The sequence below is a fragment of the Sturnira hondurensis genome, unplaced genomic scaffold (assembly GCF_014824575.4).
Source record: "Sturnira hondurensis isolate 20B ecotype Veracruz unplaced genomic scaffold, ASM1482457v3 Scaffold0004257, whole genome shotgun sequence".
Lineage (NCBI taxonomy): Eukaryota > Metazoa > Chordata > Mammalia > Chiroptera > Phyllostomidae > Sturnira > Sturnira hondurensis.
This window is the reverse complement of record NW_028076888.1, coordinates 4,669,034-4,690,748: the sequence shown is the minus strand read 5'-3', so window position 1 is coordinate 4,690,748 and position 21,715 is coordinate 4,669,034.

Genomic DNA, 21,715 nt, shown 5'->3' with positions numbered 1-21,715 from the left:
TTAGCGTTGTCAGTGAAGTGCACGGGCAGAAAATCAGAACCCCTGGGACCTAGCTTATTTTCCCTCTGAAACTTAAACGCAAGAATACCTCCCTCTTTGAGGAAAAAAAGGGGGGCATTATTTAGAAATTTTTTCTTTAAAATATGTGCACCGTCAGTTACTTCATTCAACTAATATTTATTGAAAACCTATTGAGTGCCAGGGCTTCGCTAAGCCCTGGCAGTGCAGTAATGAGCCCAATACCTACCCTACCCTCCTGTAGTTCACATTTCAGGGGGAGGAAACACAATGAGTGAATACGCGTATCAATAATTAGGACAAAGTTTCGTGTGTTGTAGGGTCTACAAAGGAAATGAGCAGTGACAGGCTGGATGGGGACTGGGTGAGACTGGCTGTCGCTAGGGCCATCGGGGCAGGGAGCTCTGGATGGTGGCCTTTAAGCTGCGACTTGAACAGTGGGAAGGAGCCAGACTTGGGAAGATCTGGCAGAAATTCATTCCAGGAAGAGGGTGCAGCCGCCACAAAGGTGCTCAGGTGGAAGCGAGTGTGGCGAGTTCAAAGGACTGGAGGGGAGGCCAGTGCCTGGAGCGGAGTGCTTGAGGGGAAGACAGGGAGGAAATGAAATTGGAGAAGCAAGCGGAGGCCGGATCCTGCAAGCAGAGGCCGGATCACGAGGGCGCTGCAGGCTGTATCAGGAGTTTGGATCTCACACGTGGGAGAAATATCAGCAGATTTATGCACAAAACAACCTGCTTTTTCGCCCTGGCCTAGTGGCTCAGTTGATTGGAGTGCCACCCCATGTACCAGAAAGTTCCTGGTCAGGGCACACACCTAGGTGACGGGTTCAATCCCCATATGGGAGGGAACCCATCAATGATTCTCTCTTGAATTGATCTCTCTCTGTCTCTCGTTCTCTCTCTCTGTCCCTCCCCTATCCCTAAAATCAACAAACATTTCCTTGGGTGAGAATTTTAAAAATGAAATAAAATGAAACCACCTGCGTTCTTTGCTGCTATGTGGAGAATGGACTGGGGAGGGGGGGGGTGGGAGGGGAAGCGAAGAGGCCGAGTTAGGTCGCTGCAATGGCGCACTGAGACTGCGGTGATGACAACCCCCCCTCGCCTCCCACCACGTGCAATTTCCTCTCCCCAGCCCAGGGTGCACTTCTCGGAGGCACCAGGCTCCTTTCCCGTGGTCCCTCTTGGAGACAGCGCCATGCACCAGTGAGATGCTATGGGCTGTTCGCTCACACGTGCACAGGGTCACGTCTTGTGGCTTCTTCACTGCTGAAAGAATAAATGGATGGTGGCTCCAGAGGAGCCACTCTGTCTACAAATAGAATCGATTGCCTTTTTTAGGCCAGTTCTTCTCAACCTCTTCCAATGTATGGGCTACCACCTGGGGATGAAGGGCGTGCAGAACATTCAATCCACTCCTCAAGGCTCATCATCTGGGAAACAAACCTCATCCCAGCCCGTGGGAGGGATGCCTATGGGGGAGACTGAGCACTATCGTTCACACAGTGAACAAAAGCATCGATACACACGGCCTTTAAAGTGCTACTCCCATAGGGATATCCGTTCCCGTGCAGCCAGAGGACCCAGGGAGAGCCCAGGTGCACAGTGTGCAGGCCCACAGCCCACCCAGCCAGGCTCACCAGCCACTGGTGCCTTGGGAACGTGCCCGACTGCCAGGAAGGGAGCAAATGAACAAGGGACACTTGTCCGTGCATCAGGGCCCCTGGCACTTGGTCTCATCTCGTTCACCGACTCCCTCGAGGATGTCACACAAATCCCTTTTGCTCCCTGGGCCTCAGTCTTCTCAGCTGGAAAAGAGCAGGTCTGTTTGAACTCCATCACCCTCCAGCTCAAGCGGCGAGTAAATCTGTAAATGGGCCTGGGACCTGCATTTCCCGAATTCCTTTCATATCTCCTCTGGACCTCCCAAAATGCCAAAAAAGTAGAGAAAGCGTGTATTATTGTGCCCATCTTTCAGGATAAGGAAACTGAGACCCCAAGGTCACAAGGACTATTCAGTTACAAACTGAGCTCAAGGGGGCTTAGCTCCTGTTACCACTCACCCAGGTAAACCCTAAATCTTACAGAAGCAGCACGTTCTGCAAGGCATCACTCTCCAGCCATCCCTTCCTGGCCTCCCAGCCCCTTCAAGCCCCTGCGGGACCCTGGCTCTCCTGCAACCTCTCTGTCCTCCCCGGGAGAGGTGCCAGGACTACAAAGATGCCAGTGTTTCATGTAGCCTCTCAGTATGTACTGCTATTTCAGTTTCGAGGCCACTGGCAAATTCTGTGATATGGCCAGGCCCTTGCACTGGGCTCATCATTGGAGTCTGTTCAGCTCATTAGAATGGGAAAAGAGAGGAAGACACTCGGGGCTGTATTCGTTAGTCCTGGTTCAGCAGGCATCACTCCCCTTGCAGCCCCTTGGAGGAGTCTGCGACCGCCTGTGTCTGCCTGTGTTTGTTATGGAGATTATTACTCCTCCGTACCTGTGAACGTGCACGAGAGCCTCTTGTCATTTCCGGTCTTTCCACAGGCTGCACCCTGCACCGAGAGAAGCCTGGGCACAGAGAAGGCCGTTTTGGGAGATGCCGAGACCCCATCTCCGTGCTCACATCAGAGGAATCTGGACCAGCCGAAGAGCCCATGGAACAGTTTTGAGTCATCAAGAGCTTGCAGTGTGTGTGCTGTGGCCTGGTGGCTCAGCTGGCTGGGACACTGTCCCATACTCCCAGAGATTGGGTTCGATTTCCGGTTCGATAACACGCTTAGGTTGCAGGTTCAGTCCCTGGTTAGGAAGCGTAGGAGAGGCGAGGGGTCGATGTTTCCCTCTCACAGCCACGTTCCTCTCTCTCTCTGGCTCCCCTTCTCTCTCCCTAAAGTCGATACACATATCCTGGGGTAAAAACTTAAAAAGTAATAATCAAATAAAAACAATAAGACTCTTTTGTTAGAAATAACACTTTCGGGAATGGATTTTCGGCACAGACTAGGATCTGCTGCTGCAGGAATAGCGCCGCAGGGAAGTGGGAACAGTTTTTCACATCTTATCTCACGGAGATTTCTTTCACCAGCAGTTAGAAGGGCTTACGGCTTCAAGACTCGATATCGGAATTCTATTAGTCAGCACGATGGGGGAGGAAGGCAGGCTTGAGGAGGTCAAAACTCACACCAGAAAAGAGGAAAAAGGCAGCAAAGTGTTATTAAATGAAGTGTGAGATATTTGGTCATTCCTAGTCATACATCATGATCTCCAGGCCACGTTAAACAGTGTTTTTGTCTTTGTTCTTATGGCACGTCACCCTACTAAACCATCATCCGAATGGTCAGCGTCCCCATGACCAAAGTCACCCAGTCTAGCAACGAAGGAGTTATTTTAAACCATTTCAAATTCTTCAGTTGTATCTCTCCAGCCTTCTGAAGGGGGCACGTGGTCACAAGAACTTCCCAGTGCGCTCGCCTCTCCCATTTACCTTCCTCCTCTTCCTCCCGAATCCCCCTCGCCCTGGGTCCCACTCCTGAGCATCAGATTTTCCAGCTACTCCCCTTATTCTCCCAGAGTCTCCCTCTGGAAGCCAGAGAGCTGGTCTGAAACACCAGGGGCTTCCCTGGAGGTGCGCGGGGGCTGAGGGGAGGAAGAGACCGATAGTCAGTGCCAGATCCTCTCTCTCCAGCAGGGGCGGGGACAGGCTGGGCCACTCCAGAGCAATCTTTGTGTCCAGTCACCCCCCCCACATAAACACACCAATTAGTGCGATAAGGACCCTCAGCGGCCGGTGTCTGTCTTCCTAGCAGCCGCAGCAGCCTTGCCAACATGGCTTCCATCGTCCGTCGCCCCAACTCCGACCCCCAGGGACGGCAGCAAATAGGAGTTGGGTGTTGGGGAGCGATGTCGGAGGGAGAAGGCTCTGCTGCTCTCGGCTCCCNCTCGCCCTGGGTCCCACTCCTGAGCATCAGATTTTCCAGCTACTCCCCTTATTCTCCCAGAGTCTCCCTCTGGAAGCCAGAGAGCTGGTCTGAAACACCAGGGGCTTCCCTGGAGGTGCGCGGGGGCTGAGGGGAGGAAGAGACCGATAGTCAGTGCCAGATCCTCTCTCTCCAGCAGGGGCGGGGACAGGCCGGGCCACTCCAGAGCAATCTTTGTGTCCAGTCACCTCCCCCCCCACACACACACACCAATTAGTGCGATAAGGACCCTCAGCGGCCGGTGTCTGTCTTCCTAGCAGCCGCAGCAGCCTTGCCAACATGGCTTCCATCGTCTGTCGCCCCAACTCCGACCCCCAGGGACGGCAGCAAATAGGAGTTGGGTGTTGGGGAGCGATGTCGGAGGGAGAAGGCTCTGCTGCTCTCGGCTCCTGCTGTTCACAGTTCAAGACTTAGGACATTGGGAAACAGCCCGGCGATGACGCTTTTTATCTCAGTCCACAGCTGGGACACTGGCCCTGCCACCAACCCCCAGTGCAACTTGGAATGAGTCACTGGAGTCAGGCCTGCCCGCCCCGCCTGACCCAGATCCGTGTGAGGCTCGGACAAGGTGGCGCTTTGGAAGTCTCTCTCCCCTTCCCCCAGCCAGAGCTCTCCCCCCCACCCGCCCCCACCGTGCCAGACACACCGCAACTCCCCTTGCATTTCTGGTTCAAGAAATTGCCTCCGAACCATTTCCTGAGGGCAGCCACCTTCCAGTGCTGGGGAGTGAGTGTATTGACCACAGGTATTTGTTTGGCACATAGTAGGTGCTCAGTGTATGTAGGTGGAATGAATAAACCAGTATCCACTAACTCAGGAGCGTAGATTGTGTTAGATCGTGGTTCTCACGGGCCCCGGGCAGAGAGTTAGTTTCTGAAGGGACTGGACACGGAGCTTATTCACCCACCCTCCTACCAAGTTCTAGCCGAGCCCGCATTCCGGGTCAGACAAACTCCAGGGCCTCCAGCCAGCAACGCCCGTGGGCCCAGCTACCAATTTATGGGGATATAAAGGCTCATCCATATTTCACTGCAGGCGCTCGGCTCCTTCTGCTGACACGATTCCTTCTGGGGGTCCATTTCACGCCTCCTCAGTGAAGGCTCCAGGCCAAAAGGGACACGTTGTCCCCGGGGCTGGCGGCCCCTTTGCCCAAATTACACCCACACACATTCTGTAATGGGCTCGGGCCCCCTCTGAGCCCAGCCCCCACCTCCTGTCCCTTCTCATGGGCCAGAAGAAGAGCCATTCACGCCCCCTCACCAGGGGAGTGTCCCTCGGTGTCCCCACCACCCTGGGGGACCTGGTCCTGGTGCCTGCGACACACCTGATGGTGTTGGCACATCAGCACCAGGGTGCGGGAGCCCATCTCTCTCCAGTCCCTGCAGGCGGATCTAGGACGAGATCAGGGATTTTCAAGCACAGAAAAGACCTCAGAGAAGAGAGACCGCTCTCCTCTTCTCCGGCCACCGGCAGAGTTCTCGGCGTTTGCCTTTTTCTCCTCCTTGCAGAACCAACCAGGACCTAAAGCTGCCACAGGGCTTGGCGAGACCCAACAGCCTACGGAAACTGCAGGATTGTATTAGCCTGGCCTCGGATGATAGGCAAGGAGATGGGGGTCGGCTAAAACACAGCCCAGCGGGGTCTGGGGAAGCCATGAATGGGAGCAGGGACCACGACACCCCAGGGATACGGCGACGAATAAGGGAAGGTGGCGGGGAGGGCAGGGAGCCTTGTTCCAGTTCATCTCGGCCCTGCTGACCTGGGACCAGTCCCTCTCTCTCTCTCCGGACTCAGCTCACCCAGTTGTAAAACGAAGGCATTGGATCGAATCCATAATCTTCGAGAAAGAGCGCAGAGTCGTCCCTGCAGAGTGGAGGACCGTGGGGGCTTTTAGCAGCACCAAGCTCGAAATGAGGAGGACATTTCTGAGCAGAGCTGTGGGGTGCCCTTAGACTAACCCGAAGCAACCTGATAATCTAATCAAGGGGACTCCCCCCACCAACCCTCCAAGTCCCACTCTTTAGGATGGAGAGCCCGGGGAGCGGCATTTTCTAAAATGTCCTAGTCACGACCCAGTTTAGGAGACAGCTGAGCTGGAGGGGGTGGGGCGGGAAGGATGTAGGGCCGGGACTCTCTGAGCTTCCAAAGCAACAAGCATGGGGCGTGAGGGCCAAGGCTGTCTGGGGAGCACCTCCAGTGTCCCCCCACAGGGAAGGCAAGAGCAGACGACACTCACTCTCTGTCCCCCGAGAGGAGCTGGTGCCAGACGGGCCCTATCTGCCTTCCTGAGGCTTCTTTGCACAGACACCGTCTAGAGGTGCCCCCTACAGTGCTGGTGTGTCTATTTACAGTTCATTAGCTGCTTGACAGGGAGTCTCAGAAAGCAAGAGACATAAAGAGGAAGTGTCAAGGCCAAGGCCCACGGCAGACCTGTCAGAGATGAAGATAAAGCTGCTCAGAGGTGAGGGTGTCTGACAGGGCCGCGGCAGCTCCTGAGGGACACCCAGCCTCGCAGCCTTTCAGAGGCACCGCCCTTGACCCCACCCAGCTGGCTGGAGACCTAGTGCCCAGCCTCCCCAGGATCCCTGTTGCCTGGCCGGCTGGCTGCTTTGGCCACTCACAATCCTGAAGCCACCAAGACAGGAGCAAGAGGGGATCAGTGGGGAAGTCACGCCGCAGCCCTTCCAGGGGATATTATCCTACCGTTAAAAATTGCGTTCACGAGGATCCTGTCCTTACATGGGAAAGCAGGCACGTGCTACGGAAGTAAGTGGGGGCGGGGGTGGGACACAGACGGTGCGAACAGTGTTAACTCGGTGAAATGAAATGTACACATAGGAAGAAAGAAACACTGAAATGAAATTTGCCAAAAATTGTTAATGATGGCAGTCCCTGGGAGCTGGCTGAGCTCTGCTTTCTTCTTTTCGCCACTTCCCCAGATTTCCATCCTGAGCGTGACAGCCTTTGTAATGGAAGCAACAACATTTATTTTTAAAAGAAGAAGACTAAGTCATTTACCATCTGAGCTTGTTCCATCCTGCCACCCCCAGGGTGAGGAAAGGCCTGGGATGGGACTCACAACGTCCCAGCCTTTCCCCCGCCCCTGAGCCTGGTCTTCTTAAGCCCCAAGCCAGAGCTTCCTGCCTTGAGCTGGGTTCCCTAGCTCCAGACTCCCCCTGGAAGCCCCAGGCAGAAGCCCGGCCAGCAGGTGCCACAGCCACCCCTCCAGCCACATTTTGGGGTCAAGGGGGTGGCTTTCTGAGAGCTGAGCAGCCCCTCTCAGCCCATTACCTCACCCCAAGGACAGGCTGCTGAAACCCCAGCCCATCAGTAGAGAGGAGCCTGTGGGTGAATAATTGAAGGTGGACAAGCACCTGGGCTATTTCCGCTCCTGGGACCCAGGGAAGGAAGGATGAAGGAGACAGAACTCAGCTCTGAGTTTTCAGGAACCGAAGTGGGGTCACAGAGGGAGAAAGCTGGAGCCCTGGTAGGGACTGAGCCCTCTTATGGGCTGCAGTGGGTTGAATGGTGCCCCGCCCCCCCCCACCCGCCGCAAAAGATGTCTACCCGGAACCTGTGAATATGAACTAATTCGGAAAAAGTCTGTAGATGTAATTAAATTAAAAATCTTGAGATGAGATCATCCAGGATTAGCTGAGATCCAAGGACGTGGGTCCTTAAAGAGACAGAAGACAGACACAGACACACGGAGGTGACCGTGATGCGAATGGCCAAGGCTGCCAGCAACCACCAGGAGCCGGGAGGAGGCACGACACGCAGCCCACCCTGCCGACCCCTGGACTTCCAACTCTCACCTCCAGAACTGGACCACGATAAAGTTCTACTATTTAAGCTGGTTAGCGACCCTTTGTTTTGGCAGCCTGGGGAAACTGACATGCTGCTAAGAAGCCCTTTGTACTTATCATCTGTCTGGTGAGGTCGGCTCTTCTCCCCTCCCCACCTGACGGGGACAAGGACCTGCAGAGTAGTTAGGTAACTGTCCTAAGCTTACACAGCAGTGAGCAGCGAGGCTGGGACTGGGGCCCAGGGCTGTTGGCCTCGTGAGTCCCAGGTGGCACCAGGGGCCGTGCAAAGGCCTTACACCCGTGACAGTCCCCAGCTCTGGGTTCAGGCTCTCGTTCCATCACCTTCGGGCTGTGCAGCTCCACACAGTTTATCGTACTTCCCGTCTCTGAGCCTCCGTTCTTCATTCACAGATTGGAGAGACTATCAAGCTATTTCCAGGGTCATCGTATCTGAAAAACGAGCAGGGAGTTTTTTGGCAGGTAACCTCCCCGGGGTGGGGATACCCTCGGTGCCCCGTCTGCTCCTAAGAACCCCACTATGGCCACCGCGAACCCAGCCTCCTTCCGGTAGCTCTGGGACACACAGCCTCCCTCAAGTCAGGACAGGCCCCCTCCAGCGGAAACGGCAGAGTGTGCCCACAAGTCAGGGCCCGGTCAATCACGGCCTTGTAGACTGGTAGTAGATGCTCCCTTTAAAAGCCCTTCTGTGAGCACACGGCAGCTCAGCTGCAGGAGGGGGTGCCCAGTTATACAAATAGTCTCCTAGGCAGGAATACATGGGCTTCAGTAGCCGAGCCTCCAGAAATGCGACTCATTCCTCATGTTCTCTTTCCGCCCCTCGGTAAACGGCGCCGCCAGTGTGGGACCCCCCTCTGACTTCACCACTCCCCCCCACAGCCCTTGTCTGGCGGTCACCCCCAGCACAGTCCCCTGCCAATGGCACAATGGCACAGCTGCAAACGGGTAGGGGCTACGCCTGACCCAGGCCCCGCTGCTGAGAAGGCGTCAGGCTCCACCATCCTGGAGTGGGGTGGGTGTGCCCTGGTGGGGAGTAGTGTGGGAGGAGAACTCTGGCCTGGAAGGCAAGAGCCCTGATACTTTTTAGTTTAAGCCCCACCCCAGTCCCCACCCCCAGCCTCATCAGGAGGAACTGGAGCTGAGCCAGAGGGTTCAGTGGAAGAAGCACATACATTTTTTGAAATATTGCATGGGGTTGGGGAGGAGGGGGGAGGAGAGTGAGGTGGGGCTGTGGTGAGTCTTCAGCTCTGGTCCCCTGCCTGCCACCTTTCAGGCACCAGTGAAGGGAGGTCTCCCGAAGGCTTCACAGGAGCTTCTCTGTGAAGGAGGGGTGGGGGTGGGGGGCGGTGAGGGAAGGACGCACCCCACCACCCCCATCCACAGGGGAAGGAGCTTCAGTCAGCTCTGCACTCAGACTGCCCTGGGCTCTGATTCACGCTCGCAGAGCCTCCCCTTTCCGCCGGGCACGTTGATTGCCTTGCTCCTTCCATCCTTGGCTAAGCCCATGCGGCAGGTGTGTGTGGATATCACCCCTATTCTGCAGATGAGGAAACTGAGGCACACAGAGTGCATGCAACCTGCCCAGGGTCAGACTTCTCCGCCGGAGACGGGATTCCAATCCGGCGCCACCCCCTTGGTCTTACCCACCCTAACCTTCCCTCTGTGGGACCTCGAGAGAGGAAGTAAATCACCTGAGCATTCCTCCCATCAAATCTGACGAGGGCCACCTATGTTTGTGAGTCAAGTTCATTTGCACATTGTAGATGGCTGCTTTCAGGCTGCAAGGGCGAAGCAGAGCCACCAGGCTCCGCATAGGTTACTCCCCTGCTTCACCCGCCTCTCTCCATCTTCAACCCCCCCATACACATCCTTGGCTGCCACCGCCCCCCACCAAACAGGGCACCAGGGCTCCCTCCTGCTCCCCACAGAGCCCAGACACAAGCTGGGGAAGCTGGGCCAGCTCTGGCGGCTCCAAATCATTGGAGATGCAGACGAAGCTCACTGCTCTCCCCCTTCTCGCCCTCACAGTGCCTGCATGCCAATCACGCCCAACCCCGGCCCAGCCTCGGCTCAGTGGAAACCAGTTCACTTTAAGAATGGAAAGCTATTTTTAAAAATAAATTGTGTTGTTCTGTTGAAACTAAATTCCCGAATGAGTGAAGTTTCCCACTGTGCAGCCACACACCGTGGAGAAAAGTCGCTAAATAAACAGTCACTCATTTGCACAGCATTGAGCCCTGACCCATTTCTGGGTCTTGCCTTTCCAAACAGCCTCTCTTATGGTTATCTATCATCGACCCAGTTTTCTTCCCTGGGTGCCAAAGGTTGGATTCCCTTCAGCCCCAGGCAGACACAAGGTTTGTTATTTAAAGTACATAATTTACATACTGAAGCGTTTGAATTACAACTAGAGTCCGTGGACAAATACAGTGCCCCAAGTGAGCAGCACGTGGGCTGTGCACCGCTCGGATTTAGGGGCGCTGCTCCCGCTTGGCCTCCCCAGATCTGTGTGCGCACAAGGAAGACGGCCTATCAGAATGCAGTGTCTGAAGAAGGGGCTCCTTAAAATGGGCCCAGAGGGTTCACAGCTATAAGCACAACGCCCGGCGTCACAGTCTTCCGGGAGCTCACAGACTAGTAAGAAGATTAGATTTTTTTTAAATTTTTTATTTATTTTTAGAGAGAGGGGAAGGGAGAGAGAAAGAGAGGGAGAGAAACATCAATGTATGGTTGCCTCTCACACGCCCCCAGCTAGGGACCTGGCCCACAACCCAGGCAAAGTGCCCTGGCTGGGAATCAAACCAGCAACCCTTTGCTTCATCATAGTCCAGTGCTCAATCCACTGAGCCACACCAGCCAAGACCAGAAAATCAGATGTTAAAGAGAAGATGACAAGGGTGGCTGTGAAAGGACAGGATTGGGGGGGCGGTCTTCTGGGAACTCTTCTTGAGGGAGAGCAGGAATCAGCTGGGGGTGGGGGAGGGGAGGGCCGGACAACGTTCAGGCCAGGGAAACATCCTGTGGAGAGACCTGGGGGCAGCGGAAAGCTCGGGCCTCCCTTCAGTGAGGGTCCTAACTGCTCCACCCCTACCCACCCACCCCGAGCACAGCTGGTGTCCTGTCCCCTTAGAAGGGCATGGTCTACTTCTCCCCAGAGAAGGAGCTGGCTGCGGGTCATGCCTTGGTGGCAGGAAAAAGCAGAACGTTTCTGATTGCTCTGTGGTAATGACCTTGGTGGCGGAACACGGCCAATTTGTAAGTACACTTGGTGTTTCGGGCTCAGTCACAGGCCCCCATGGTCCGGAGCACACTGTGTCTGGGAGGATGGATGTGGGACTCGAGTGCGGCTCAGCAGGCAGCTCAGTCATCATGCCAGACAGCCAGACGCGGACTGGACCAGATGCAGCCTGGGAGCGGGGCCCAGCAGCTGCTGCCCCAGGGGAGGAGCCAAGGCAGGGTCGCTGAGGTTCAGCCCCAACCCATCCCAGGCCTCTTCCGGGCTGAGCAGCAGGCGAGGCCAGGTTAGGCCAGGGTAGTACTTACAGAGGCAGCCTGTGTTCCCATCTCACTCCTGCCAGCGCTGTGCTGTGTGGCCCTGGGCAAGTCACTAAACCTCTCTGAGCCTCTGTTTTCTCCTCTATCAAACGGCATACTAAGAGAACCCTCCTCACAGGGTCATTCATCCACTCAATGATTGTTAACAACACACCGGCACAAAATTCAGGCGTCCTGGAGAAATGCAGTGAGAACACCCGCGTGCGTGTGCAGAGCAGAGTCCGGTCCTCAGGAGTCCTTAGGGTGGTCCATGTGACCATTGACCTCTTCTCGGGCCCGTGCCCAGGCAAAAGCAGGGCGGCAGCCGACCTGGGGCGACCAGTGTGAGCAGAAAGGAGTCCCAGTGAGTCATGGCCTTGAAGCTCACAGCTCGGCTGCCCTGTGCTGGGGGCCTGAGGGTCCACAGTGACACTGGGACACACGTCAGGGCCTTCATTCCGACGCAGGTGGGGACGGTTCGCTCGCTGCCTCACCGTCAGGGTGGCGGGATAATTGATTGGGATGCTGAGTGGTTTGTCTCACTCACGCACACACACGCATACCCGCTTCCAGCCTCCCCTTCAGAAACAGTGGCGTTTTCCCCTGCAGTGGGGCTGGGGGTGGGGGGGGAAGGTGACAGACACACCTTGGGGCACAGGTGACCCCTGCCACCACGCTTTTCAGAACCACTAGTGGTGGCCATAGAATCACGCGTGAGCTCCTGAGAGCTCCTTTTAACTGGATCTAAGTGGCCACAGCAGGGACCACATTTGCTCAGGAGCTGAAGTCTGGGCCACACGGAACTAAAAGATTCTTAAAAGTAGCCCACCCGCAATGCGGGTTAGTGGGAGACAAAGGGAAACAGCCAGCTTGAAAAGATGAGGTTGGGGCGGAGGGGCAGTGAGAACACAGGTTTCTTCCAGAAGATGGGGGGCTAGGCTTCCCCCCTCTTCTCTGCCCCGCCCCCATCCGCCCCACAGGCAGCTCTGGCCAGGCTGGGAGCGCCAGGCTTGAGTCTCTCCCTTGTCACCTCCATCCAGTTTAGGGCTTTTTTAGGTGAGGGGACTAGGGGTCTCTGACCACCCCCTCACCCCACCCCACACCTGAGACACTCTAGAGGTTTAATTGGATGTGTCTCCCAAGTGAAAAAGCAAAGCAATTATTCTATTCACATAGGATAATGGGTTTTTTCCTCTGTTTCCAACATTTTCTTTAGCTTGTCTGTATTACTCTGAACTGTCACGCTTACGTAGTCCTTACCACGAGCCAGGACTTTACAAATATTAATCCTTGAAACGCTCACAGCAGGTCTCCGTAGGACCAGCACAGGTAAAGGAGCTGAGGCTCAGAGAGGTTGAATAGCTCACCCAGGATCACACAGCGAGGAAGTGACAGAGGCTGGCTATGGAGTCCATGCCCCTGGCCCTGTGTCCCTCCTGCACGCGGCACCAGGTCAGCCACCCGTCCCCCTCCACTGGACTCCATGAGTCAGGCCATCCTCTGGGGGTGGCTGTGCCCACTTGTTCCAAGGGCTTCTGAGACCGTTGCTCCATGAGCCCGAGGGACTCTGTTGCCAGTGTCTTCTCACCACGTAGCAATGTGGTGGCATCGTGCTCGGCCTGCCGTAAGTCATGCAGGACCAAGGTTGACCGCTCCCTGCATGAAAGGGACTTCTGTTCTTGCCTGTCCCCAGCCCCAGCCTTTCTCCCTGCTGGTGATGGTGTGGGAGGCGGGGGTACGGCCATCAATGAAAGAGACCAAGTCCCAGGAATGTGAGGTTACTGCCCAGGAATTCAAGAGAAGACACAGCTGGGAGGTGTGTTGTTTCACATCGTGCCACGGACGTCCAAATGCTTCCTGCAAATGCCTGCTCACTCACAAGCTGGGTCAGACTTGCACGTGCATTCATCATCACTGAGGTTCAGAAACAAGCTGGGCAGGGGTCCTCAGGAGTCAGGACGCAGAGGCGGCGTGATGGCCAACGCAGGACTGTGCGTGATGCTATCAGAGCACCAGGCAAAGGGCATCGGGGAGCTGCAGGGATGAAAAGACCTGTGTTGTTCCAACACCATCGGACTCCAGAGAGCCAGGCACCCCACCAGGGTCTTAGCTCCCGTGGGCAGGAATACTTCCCTGCGCTAGACCCTGAGCCTGAATCTGCACCCGCAACAAGGCAGGTGCTCAGGGGGTGTTTGCTGAGTGAGTGAGTGAGTGAGTGACCCAGCAGAGCCTGGAGGGAGAGCAGCCGTGTTCAGCTTGGCCCCTCTGCTCCTCTCGGCCCTGGACAGCGTCCGTAAGGAGCCCACAGCCGCAGCTCAGCAAGGAGGCATGGGTCTGGGTCTCCCTGCCTTTGATTTTGTGGCCGGTTGGATATTTAGAACATCTTTTCTGAGCCATTCCATTTGGAGTTTCTTGGAACACCCAGTGGAGAGAGAACCGCAGTCCCCAAACCGAGCCGTGGACAGGGGGTGGGGAGCTGCTCCTTCCACTGCTGGGACCGGACCGGTGAAAAGGTCATTTGCGTCCAAGACAAGCCACAGGAAGAGAAAGGATGGAAGGGAGCTGTCCAGGAGGGAGGACAGAGGAGGAGATAAATGTCCTGGTGCTGCGTTTTCATTGCGCCTGCACTAGGGCTGGAATAATGGAAATCGAAATAGAAGGTGAGGAAATGAGCCACGGTCCTGGCAGGCTCCCTCCACAAATCATGGTGGACATACTTATCTGTGACGACAGGCCCTGGGTGGAGGTGCAGGCCGTGGTTCCAAGGACACAGAGCCGGTGACTGGGTTCCAGGGCCACCCCGGGGGTCCCAGCCTCACTGCTGATGGACCAGGTGAGCCATAGCCGAAGCAGGGCCAGCTTCCACTGTTGTCCCATCTGGACACAGCAGACGGAGCCTGAATAACACAGGGGGCACATCCAGGAAGAGGCAGGTAGTGCAGAGGGTGAGAGGGAGGCAGGGAGGGCAGGGGCTAGAGCCCAGGGCTCGGGCGCCAGACCAGGGGTTGATCTCAGCTCCACCCCTCCTGGCTGGGTGAACTTGGGCAAGTTACTCAACCTCTCTGAGCCTCAACTTCAGCCTTTGCAACATGGGGATGCATTTCTCTCACAAGATGGAAAGTCAGTAATGTAATGTTTACATATTCATATTTAGATATGTAGATGTAATCGCACATATAAATACACGACGTATTTATGCATTCTACATACACAGTTTGCCACATCTGTGTCTCATTCTGCACATGGAGTAAGCCCTCTGTCAATAGTAGCTGTTACTATCACCACTACTGCTATTTTATTCAGTGTATTAGAGGGACTAGCAAAGTGAAGGGGGGGGCGGAACTCAAGAATGGAAATTGTTTTCTTCCCCTGCGCTTAACCAACACTTTGGACCCAGTAGCTGGAGGATGAACCTCCTTTACAACATACTCAAAGCACGAGAAAATGGTTGTCTTCCAGGGGAAAACAGCACCATCACTTAGCTCGCACACAGGCATTTGCTTTCATCAAAGGCAAGACGCTGTGAGCGCAGCCTCCCAGAGCTGCTCTGGACGCACTTGCCCTCCACGAGGCCTGGTGGGCGGAGCTCCCATCTCAGAGTCTAAAATCCACCAAGTGGGGAATCCGACAGCTTGGAAAATTGCGAGAACCCTGTGATTTAAGGAAACACACAGCATGGGAGGTAAATGAGCCCAGATTCTCTCTGCCTCCCGTTTCTTCACCAGGTGCCACCCAGAAGGAGCGGGCTGGCAGGAGGGAGCCCAGCCGTGAGCCGGGAGGCAGGAGGGGCGGAGGGGACGCCACAGGCTCTGTGGACCAAAGCCCAGCAGCCTCCTCCTCTCCTGGGTGCGTGGAACCCTGGGCCGATCCTTTGAGGTCTCCAAACCTCCGTTTCCCTATCTGTAAACGGGATCACAAGAATCTCCTCTACCTGAGCTGCTGGCAGTGACTAACACGTGCAAATCAAATAGCAGGCTGCAGGTGGGTAAGAAGCTCTCATAGTAGATGCTGCATCTGCCCCTCCAGGCCCCCTGGCGCTCCCCCTTCCTGCAAAAGCCCATGGCTTCCCACCGCAAGGCCTTGCCCCATGCCTCTCTCACCGCCCGAGCCCTTCCAGATCTCAGAGCAATGATGCACATGTTGGTGGATACAAACCTGGCTTCTTTGCCCCTCACCTGGGGCACCTTCAAGGTCTGCTCTTACCAAGTCCCCCAGGGCAGTGAGCCCAGTCCGCTCACAGTGGCCACCTGCTTGCTCATCACCACACCCTCTGTTGGTTTTCACCATTTGCAACCTGCATTTCCCAACCAGTGTTCCCTAGCATCACCCCCAAACATACTATTCCCACCTGCCTCTCTGTCCCTGCCCCTGGGGAGACTCACTTCAGCCATTAAAACAGCAGGAAGAAGATCGGGTGATAACGTGGCCGCATCTTAGTCTGAGGTCTCAGCAGAACGTCTAGTTAATGTCCAATCTACAGCTCAAGAGAGAAGGTGGCCCTGGCTGATGTGGCTCAGCGGATTAAAGGCTGGCCTGCAAACTGAAAGGTCACCAGTTCAATTCCCAGGCAGGGGACAGGCCTACAGACCAGGTCCCCAGTAGGGGGCGAGCGAGAGGCAACTGTCTCTCTCACACAACCATGTTCCTCTCCCTCTCTCTGTCCCTCCCTTCCCTTCTCTCTAAAAATAAATAAATAAATAAAGTCTATTTACAAAGAGAGAAAGAAAGAAGGTGGAGGAGACCATTGAGGACTCTCCACAGAGACCAGATCAGGTTTTTTGCTGCTGTTAAGTTTTGATTTTTCGAAGATTTTTAGAAGCAGAAATACTTTGGTCAGGCCCTGGCTGGGGAGAAAACCAAAACCTGCGCTGGACTGAAGCAAAGCCCATCACCGCAGATACTGCCTGGCAGGCCTTTGTAACGAGATCTGTAGTTGGCTTTTCCTCCCCTGTCCTTTGGGGGATGTGCTTCCTAAGACCCACCTAGCTCTGCTCCGTAGCTGTGTGATGCTCCGGGGAAGCTGCAGGAAAGCACTTTCAAGCTGATTCTTTAAGACATGGCTTTCTATTTTGCTCTTGTTAGAGAAACCTTGACTGTACTGAGCGTGAACAATTGCCCCTTCAGGCCACTGAGATGGTAACCTGGCTCAAACCCCGGATTCTGGCTGCGAGCCAGAAGGGTTATTTCACCTGGAGGGTTGTTTCTCACGGACTATTTATCACGCCGTTTTGGGGGGCCAAGAAGGGGACAGACATGATGCTGGGGGGGTTGAGTGAGTGTCAGCCATAGGGAGAGTGTAGAGGCTGATGTTCCTCAAATTTATAAAGGGGTCTCTGGAAAGAAACGAAGGTGGCTAGTTAGATGGCTGGGGGCACAGACATTTGTAGGTCAGGTGAGGACAAGGGAGCCTGCACCAAGGTTGAGGAGGAGCTAACCAGGAGGTGGAAGGAACACAGACAGATCACCAGGAAAGTCAACAGAGGAAAACGAATGTCAGAGAGGAGGCTGCAATCCAAAGGGTTGCGGGTTCGATTCCCAGTCAGGGCACATGCGTGGGTTGCCAGGCAGGTCCCCAGTTGGGGACGTGTGAGGAGCAACCACGCATTGATGTTTCTCTCCCTCACTTTCTCTAAAAATAAATGAATAAAATCTTTTTTTAAAAAAAGGAATGTCAAAGAGGAGGGGGGCGGAGGGAGAGAGATTTCTTATCATCAAATTAGGAAAACAGTTGACAACAATACCCAGAGTCGTGGAAGACTAGGGGGAACAAACACTGGAACACAACTTGTTGGTTGTAATTGGATGTAGCTTTTCCAGAGGGAAATTGAATAATGTGTATACCCAAATCCTTAAAACACAAACACCCTTTTGGAATAGTTTCACTCTCAGTCATTCACCCTCAGACTGCATTTCTGAAATGTCCTTCATAACTCAGTTTCTGCTAAGGGATAATTGGGAACAATCTACATTTATCCTCAAAAATCCCAACCCATAGGCATTTGGTTCAAGAAGTTACGGTTTTATCAAGGATGCAAAATACCAGGGAGCTGTGTGTATTGATGGCGTGAGTGTTTATTGACAAGAGAAAAGATTCGACAACGTAGAAAACGGGGAAATAAGTCATAGAGCCATATGTTGAGTACGATCTCAATTTTTTTCTGAATAGGAATTGATTAAAAGTCTACAAGAACAGCAACACAGTATCCATTGCTGATGGATGGCGAGGGTGTCTGTGGTGGGTGATCAGTTTCCACATCCCAGTGCTGCCCCCAGGTGATGCCCACCCAAAGGGTGCCAGCACCTTCAACCCCGTTCTGATGTGCCTTCCCTACAGCAGAGGGGGGAAAGCCCAAGGAAAAGCCAGTATATTTCTCAGACTCCCTTGCAGCTAGGCGACCTCAGTGATCTTGCAATTGTTTAAAAGATTTTATTTCTTTATCTTCAGAGGGGAGGGGAAGGAGAGAGGGAGCGAAATACCAGTGTATGGTTGCCTATTGTGCATCCCCTGCTGGAATCTGGCCTGCAACCCAGGCATGTGCCCTGACTGGGAATCGAACCATGATCCTTTGGTTCACCGGCCTGTACTCAATCTACAAGCTACACCAGCCAGGGTGTAGCTTGCAATTTTTAAAATGCTGCTATGGATTGGATTGTGTCCCCTCCACCCCTGTCCCCAACCCCACCAAAAAAAAAATATATAGGTTGAAATCCTCCCCCACAATGTGATGGCCGTTTGAAGATGAGGCCTTTGGGGATGGGTAATTAGTGCTGGATGAGGTCATAAGGGTGGGGGCCCGATAATGGGATTAGCGCCTTTGTAAAAAGAGACACCGGACAACTTGTTCTCAGCCTCTCTTTCTGCCTCGAGAGGACCCAGCGAGAAGGCGGCTGGTTGTCTGCAAGCTGGAAAGAGAGTTCTCACTGAGAACTGGATCAGCCAGCACTTTGACCTTAAACTTCCCAGCCTCCAGAACTGTGAAAAGTAACTGTCTGTTGTTTAAGCCACCCCATCCATGGTATTTTGCCATAGCGACCTGAGCTGACCGATACACACACACATTTCTGGCTTTCGTGTAGCAAGCCAGACTTCTGAAGTCCAATCCCCTCCGCTTCTTAAAGATAAACTCTTCCGAACACTGACCTGCACAGGGTGTGGCTGCTGTGACTGTTTCTGTCCGGTGGCTATGGCGTGATTAATGGGGGGTTCCAGTGACCTGGAGCCCAGAGGCAGGCCTTGGGATCACAGTGTGGGTGGTGGCAGCTTCTTCCTGTTTTAACAGCTGGTTTGGGGGGGAGGGGCAGGGGTGGGGGCGCTGGTCACAGTGGCAGCTGTATGGTCTGGAACTGGCAGCTGTATGGGCAGCCCCTCCAACTGACCACGGGAGTGATGGCCTCCCTGTGGGTGGCCCCATCCTAGTGTGTGGGTGTATGAATGAAACTGCAGTTCAGGCCCTCAGCCCCCGACGATTCTACAGGCCATTGAAAACCCTGCGAAATGCCCCCTTCTCTACCCTGAAGCTGGCCTGAGTGTCCTCGTCCCATTTCACCAGGCAGCAGGGAGGCAGATCAGGGAGGCTTCCCTTCTGCTCCGCTCTGTCTGGATTTACAGTACAAACTCTAAAGCCAGCTTCCCTTTGCACCTTCTCTTGTGCTTCTCAAAAAGTGCTGACTGTGACTGCCCCGCCTCTTCACACTCCCAGCCGTCAATGATTCCGAAACAAGGAGAGCGCCCCCGCCAGACCAGGACAGTTGTCTACAGGGGCCCACAGCAGGAGAGAGTCACAAACACCTTACTCCAAAGATCTGGATCCCCGTGCCTGGGTTTCCTGGTATTGAGAAATGATTGCGTATTACTGGTGGAGTAGAGGGGTTTTCAGAAGTAGGGATGCCGCATGTAAAGGCGCAGTAAGAGGCAGCCGGGCAAGCTGCGGGGACGCGAGAATAAACCCTCGAACCCGTTCCCTGAGAAGAGGGGGTTGGGTTTGGCCGCCGCGCCCTTGCTGAGTCCCCTGGAGGTGTGCCACCCAACGCCCCCGGAGGCATGTGCCTGCTGAGTCCTCGGAAGATGGAGAGTCCCCACTGAGATTCGCTTTTACGTGTAAAAATACACACCACATTTCAGAGTGGGCACGAAAATAAAAATACAAAGAATACAGACATAGCCCATGAGTGACTCTTACAGGGATTACATGTTTCAGGCTGAAATGGTAATAGTTTGGCTCTACTGAGATAAGTGAAATATATTATTAAAACTTCACCTGTCTCTTTTTATATTTTGCCTGTGGCTGCTGGAAGATTTTACGTTTCATCTACAGCCCTGGCCGGGTGGTTCAGTTGATTTGAGCATTGTTCTGCACACCAGAATGTTGTAGGTTCGATTCCCGCTCCGGGCACATCCCTAGGCTGTGGGTTCGATTCCCAGTCAGGGTGTGAATGGGAGGCAACCAATTAATGTTTCTCTCTCTCTTTCTCTCTCTCTCCCCTTTCCTCTCTCCCTAAGATCAATAAACACACCCTCCGGTGAGGGTTAAGAAAAATTCTGTATGTGACTGGCATGCAATGTCCCCAGAACTCCTCAGGGGACAGGGAGGGTCTGGAGCCTGAGCTTTGGGGTCAGGAAGTGACTACATTAAGGGGACACAGCAGGGGCTGGGGAGAGAAGGTAGCTTTTTCAGAAAGTTGGCAGTGAATGAGAGAGGGAACGTGGTAGATGGCCTGAGGGGAAGCGAGGGCCCAGGGAGCGTCTTTTAGGGCGGCAGTCTGGAGATACTGGTGGAAAATCAGGGTCCAGGAGAAAGAGGACGGCTCTGCCCGAGAAAGCACAAAGGTGCAGGCCGGTCCAGACTGGGGGAGGAGGACGGGGGCAGACGGGGGCAGACACCGGGGAGGAGGGCCTGCACGGGCTGAATAAAGCGGCTCAGTGCGGGCCATGTGTTAGTCTCGGGCACCCACACGTTAGCACTCTCTGGGAGTGGGGTGACCGTTTCCCCCAAGTGGGTTTTTCTGTGTCTTCCAGTCTCCGTGTGCTAATAATTTTTTTTCCTTTTAAGACTCCAAGGGGCCCTGGCTGGTGTGACTCAGTGGATTGAGTGAGGGCTTCAAACCAAAGGGTTGCCAGTTCGATTCCCAGTCAGAGTACGTGCCTGGGTTGTAGGTCAGGTCCCCAGTTGAGGCCACCTGAGAGGCAACCACACACTGCCGTTTCTCTCTTTCTATTTCTCCCTCCCATCCCCTCTCTAAAAATAGATAAATAAAATTTTTAAAAAGACTCCACGAGGCCCAGAGCGCTTCTGGGTAGCAGGTCACCTAGAAGGCAGTTGCCCTGAGGACCCTGAGATTCAGCCCAGGCCTCACCCAGCTTCTTGGGTCTGATTCTTGGGGTGGAAGCTCCGCAGCCTCGCTGCACAGCCAGCCAAAGTGCCTGGAGGCACCGTGAGGCTTTGTAATACAGATGTGGCCTTTGGTTCCAGGCAGAGGGGTCATCTGTCTCTTAGATCAGTGGCCCCTCTGGGTTGCAGGCTCAGCAGCCAGTTCCCAGGCAGCACCAAAGAAGTGTGGGAGGGCTGCAGGGGGTCTGCCAACTGGACCAGAGGCTGAGGGGAAGGGGTCAGCCACCACCCTGGCAGGGTGCTGCACACCCCAGGAGCCCCAGAACTGCCCGTTACATCCAATGCCTCAGGCCCTCTGACCTTCACCCCCAGCTTCTTGGCCAGAGCTGATCTGGGTCATCACGTTCCACTTGGACTCCAAGATAAAATGAGTTCACAGCTCACTGAGGGAGCACCGTGTGCCCAGCACCGGAAAAGCACTGAACAAGCCTCATCCCCCTGAACCTTCACATCAATGCTGTAGATGTTGACCTAATAATACCACCCATTTTACAGATGAGGAAACTGAGGCTTGGAGAAATTAAGTCACTTGCCCAAGGGAACGAAGGTCCAAGGCCGACCACGAAGTGGTAAAACGAGAACTTAAACCAAGGTACGTTCACTGCCGAGCGACTGTGAGCTTTCTCTCTCTCCTGCCTCAGCCCTGGGCGTGCCGGTCTGGGAGTCCCACAGAAGTAGGGTTTGGATTCCAGGGAAGAGCAGAATCTTGCATCTCCCTCTCTGTTACCCACCAGATGGGTAGAGAGGGCCCAGGTCTGCCCTCCTGGACAGAGAAGCGCAGGGGAGGCTGTTTCAGAGTTCCTGAGAAGGGGCCCCGGGGTACCAGGTTCATACCTCATCATTTCAACTTGCTGGAACATGCCCAGTGAATTACAAAAGAAAGCCCCAAATGACAGAATCATGGGCCATTCATTTGAAATGTAAAACAAATAGGTAACTCTCTGGCGAGAAGGCAGAATAAATGGCATTTGGATGACATTTGGTGA